We start from the raw sequence: 5,257 nt of genomic DNA, 5'->3' as shown, positions 1-5,257 counted from the left end.
GTTAGTGTACAATGATGCTCGAGTCCTCTTTTCTTTTTTAATGATTAATCCCCCTAGGGTGGCAACACCTCACCCTAGTACTCGATTATGCTTGGTTATCTGAGTCCAGAACCTCCATAGAGAGGGATAGGTTTATAACTATTGTTTATATAGTCTTTGATACAATTCCCTTGTTTTTGACTTCTTTCCTTACCCCCACTGTTGTGGTACCCGGTGCTTCACATTCCTGAGCCTTTCTGGGGTTCTGCTTGGCTGATTGGCTTGCTTCTTTTTACCTTCCCCTTCAGTAAGCATTTTCTATATTCTGTGTAGTCAGTTACCACTGATCTATCTTTGCCTCCAAACTTAAAATATTATGGTTCTGGGTTACAGATATCAAAGGCAGAGTTTCTTTTTTTTATTTTTTATTCTTGTTTTGGAACAATTTCAGAAAAGGAAGGAGACAGAAACATCTTTAATCTACCAACCTAAAACTGGAAGTTTGTTGAGTTTTTCTGAATAATGTGGTTTATTATCTCACTGGATAGTTTCAGCTACAAACTGCTGTAATGATTTTGATATCTTTTTAAAAAATGTTTTTAATTTATTGACTTTTAAAGAGAGAGAGAAAAACATCAATTTATTGTTCTATTTATTTATGCATTCATTGCTTGCTTCTTGTATGTGCCCTGACCAGAGGTCGACCTGCAACCTTGGCATATCAGGACGATGCTCTATCAAACTGAGCTATCCGGCCAGGGCTTGATAACTTTTGACTTTTATATAAAATAAAGTTTTAGTCACTTTGTGCTATCCAAAAATGTGAAGAAATATTCACAAAAAGATGGTTTCTCTTGGCATCTTAGGCAAGTTACATTTTGGCTGTGCTGTCTGTTGGCATTTTGGTGTAAACAGTATTAGCCTCACTTTTCTGTCCTAAGATGTTCTGTTCTTTACATAAACAGAAGTAGAAGCAATTGTTCTCCTCTACTCAAAGAATGATTATCTCTTAGTAGCAGGTGGAGTGATTCATTCTTCTGTACTCTTAGAGGAGACTTTATTATTTGTGGGGGATAGAGTATGAGGAGAAGAGAGCTCCAGCAATGTGTCAGGTATTACACATTATGGACTAGTATAAAAAAAAGGAACCTCTTCCCTCCCTGCAATTTCAAAGCCTGGAAGTAACACACCACATCTAAGGCTCTGAGAAATCACATTATTCATACCAAGAACCATGATTCACATGAAGAGAACAAAATGGAATTATCAAAAAATAGATTCTGTAGATCAAGCTGTAGCAAAAATATCTTCTGACTTAGCTTATAAATTGCCTATATAAAAGATTTAAAAAGTTGGCTATAATCATAGGAAGGACCATTCCTTCTCTTCCTCCTTGACTAAATAAACTTTATACTTCTCCCATGCCACATCCTTGTAGGTCAAGGTATTTGGAAAATGGCTTTTTCCTTCTTTTTTTCCTTCTAGTCCTTTAAAAAATGAAAGTTGTTTAAATATACCTTGTCTTAGTCGTGCTCATTTAATTGGTCACCTTGAATTATTGAGCATTGGTCATTTTTATGCTTCATATATTGACCCACTTATTTTTAGTATCAATGATTATAATAACCTGCATAGTGGGTTAGAAGGATTTCACATTTGATGGAATTTGAATTCTTGCCAAAGCTATTATTTGTTTCCAATATGAGCAATATGATTTCAGCACTTTTACCTAGACAGTTTTTCTCCTTTTATTGATTTACTGCCTCTCCAAGAGCAATACTTTTTTTAGGGAGTAGTAAATAGAAAAGGCAATTCCAGTTTGATAACTATTACTGAATTATACACACACACACACACACACACACACACACACACAGTATTGAGTGCCTAATGCAGTGGTCGGCAAACCCCTTGAGTGTGGCTCTTCCACAAAATACCACGTGTGGGCACGCACGTACAGTGCGATTGAAACTTTGTGGCCCATGCGCAGAACTTGGTTTTCGGAAAGGAGATAGACGAAACAAGTATACAAGATGAGTGTGGATGGGGGAGTTGGGAGGAGTCGACCTCAGTGAACGTACCTCAATCAGATTGAGGACGTTTTTAGCAAAGGCCAGCTTAGGAGTACCCTAATTAAGTTAATAACAATGTACCTACCTATATAGTTTAAGTTAAAAATATTTGGCTCTCAAAAGAAATTTCAATCGTTGTACTGTTGATATTTGGCTCTGTTGACTAATGAGTTTGCCGACCACTGGCCTAATGTTCAAGGAACTGTGTGAGGTGGGGTTTTTTTTTTTCTTCTTAATAGTTTATTGATTTTTAATGAGAGATGAAGGGAGAGGAAGAGAGAAAGAACATCAGTGTGAGAGCACCACATGGATCGGCTGCCTCCTGCACGCAGCAACCTCCTGGTGCATGGGACTACCCAACCAACTGAGCCACACCAGCCAGGCATGTGCAAAGCATTTTAAGGGATTGAAAGATGAGACTGTCATATGCTTTCCGCTGCAAGTAACAATGACAGAGACATATTATGAAGACATTACTAAATATAAAGACTTTTCTATTTTGCTAAAAAGAAATCCAGAGTAAGGCTAGTTCTAGGGACGGCATAGTGGCTCACTGATGCCTTTTAGTTTTCTGCTTAGCCATCATCAATGGGTTGGCTTTTTTCTTCAGGATTACATATTAATATCCACAAGATGTCTGAGCTCTAGATATATTCTTATATAAACATATCCAATGGCAGATAAATGGCAGTTTTTCCTCATCTATCTTTTTTCATCAGGGAATAAAATTTATCTTAGAAGTCTCTGGGATATTTCTTTCATCTGCCACTAGCTCACATAAAGTTAGGTGCCTATGTCTTAACTAAAGGGAACTTGGGAAAGTATCTGTCTTTTTAAATTCATATTGTGGAAGTGTGTGTGTATGTGTGTGTGTGTGTGTGTGTGTGTGTGTGTGTTGTTGTTGTTGTTGTTGATAGTGTCTGACACAAGGAATATGATAAAATCTCAGTCCTCTTTTAAGAAGCTTTGTGTCGCCTTTCTGGTGCTCAGTGGTTGAGCATTGACCTATGGATGTCACGGTTCAATTCCGGGTTAGGGCATATGCCTGGGTTGCAGGCTTGATCCCCAGTGTGGGGTGTGCTGCAGGAGGCTGCTGATCAATGATTCTCTTTCATTGTTGATGTTTCTATCTCTCTCTCCCTCTCCCTGCCTCTCTGAAATCAATAAAAAAATATTTTTTAAAAATGAAGCTTTGTTATCTCTCAGGGTGGAAAGGAAAGCTGTAATTATATTACAACTAGAGGCTGGGTGCACAAAATTCATGCATGGGTAGGATCTCTAGGCCTGGCTGGGGATCAGGGCTGATCTGTGGGGCGATCAGCTGGGGGGTGGCGGGAGGGGGTGGCCGCTGGCAACTGCCTTGGCTGGCCTGGTGCCACCCACTTGCCGGCCTCACCCCCTGTCACCAGTTGCCTCCTTCTGCAGGAGGCGACCAACAGGCAATCGGGGTGGGGAGTGGCACCTGCTTGCCAGCCAGCCCTGCCCCCCACTGCTGCCTGCCGCTGCCAGTCCCCTACCTCTGTGGGGCGACCAGTGGGGTGATCAGAGGACCCCTGCTGGCACCTGCCTTGGTTGGCCTGGGGCCTGCGAGCTGGGGGCAGCTCCTGCATTGAGCGTCTGCCCCCTGGTGGTCAGTGCATGTCATAGCAACTGGTCATTCCACAGGTCATTCTGCTGTTCCGTTGATTTGCGTATTAGGCTTTTATTATATAGGATTTCTATGTGGTAGCTTCCTGGCACATTCGTGGGCTTCAACTGAACAATTTGTTTTAAATTGATAAAAGAAAAGTGCTCTAGGTAATTTCAATTTGGAGCTGCCAAAAGCTGTCCTCGCTCACTTGGGGTGTTGAACACACAATACAATATACAGATGATATATTACAGTACATCTGAAACCTATATAATTTTATTAACCAATGTCACACCAATAAATTCAAATAAAAAAGTTTTAAAAAGCTGTTATCTCTCATTAAAGTGATGTTCTCTTTCTCTAAAATGTTCTTGCCCTTCTATCTCCACATGCCAGAATTCCATTCAAAACTTTATAGAAAGCTAAAAATAATCTCTCTAATTTATTTCATTTATTCAGCAAATATCTGTTGCATGCTTACTATGTTGCAAGTATTCTGAAACGTTGCGGATACAGGACCTGAGTTCTGACCTCATGGAGCTTACAGTTAGGTGGGGAAGAATGACAATGGATAACAATTAAATGATGGGGAAGAATAGGGTACAATGGAAGGGCAGTCAGGGATACTTACACTTGCTGGGGATGGGAGAGGACAAAAGAAGGCTTGAAGAATTTTTAAAGATGATACCTGAATGATGGGTAGAAATTGGGGAGTAAAAGGGAGGGGAAAAGAGAACAGTGTGTAGAAAACTATGGAAGTGAAAGTGTTGGTAAAAGCACCCTAGAAAAAGGCCTTTTTAATTCTTCCTTCTCCCAGGTAATTTCTCCATTTGATGAACTCCATAGCACTTAATATGTAACTTTTTACTCTGAAGGCAAAAGGTATGATTTATACACATTAGTCAGTAAATATGAATGTAGCTTCAGAAGGGAATGAGGCTTTATGTGTCAATGCAAAATGCTACCTTAAAACATTTGAGGTGGGTTATACCATACTTCTCTTCAAAATAATAGGAAGAGCACCACCTGTCTAGGTGACTACAGAGACTAAAGCAGCATGGAGGAATTGATTCATAAAGTTCTGGAGGAAGTACAAAGTAATTATAAGTTCAATCCTCAGATGTTACTTTAAAGGCAATTTCAGAAAACAAGGAAAACCTGGTAACCATCAGAAAGAAAAAATAGCTACTCTTATTTGCGAGAGCTTTTCTTTTTAAATAGTCTCTTGGTATTGGCTGTTCTTTGTGTGCACCTGGGTCTGAGTTACTGGTTGGGAAAGCCTCAAACCTGACAAGCTCCTTTTAAAAGCAAATCATTTTTTAAAAAATCAAATGTTCAGCATGGCCAGTGTTTCTCAGTGGTTGAGCGTTAACCCATGAACAAGGAGGTCACAGTTCCATTCCTGGTCAGGGCACATGCCCCAGTTGCAAGCTTGATCCTCAGTGTGGGTTCTGCAAGAGGCAGCCGATTAATGATTTTCTCTTATCGTTGGTGTCTCTATCTCTCTCTCCCTCTCTCTTCCTCTCTGAAATCAATATATTTTTTAAAAATTCAAATGTTCATAGCACGACTCAGA

This window comes from Myotis yumanensis, unplaced genomic scaffold, assembly GCF_028538775.1.
Source record: "Myotis yumanensis isolate MYYU_CA2020_CCGP unplaced genomic scaffold, mMyoYum1.0.hap1 SCAF_10, whole genome shotgun sequence".
Classification (NCBI taxonomy): domain Eukaryota; kingdom Metazoa; phylum Chordata; class Mammalia; order Chiroptera; family Vespertilionidae; genus Myotis; species Myotis yumanensis.
This window is presented reverse-complemented; position numbering follows the sequence as displayed.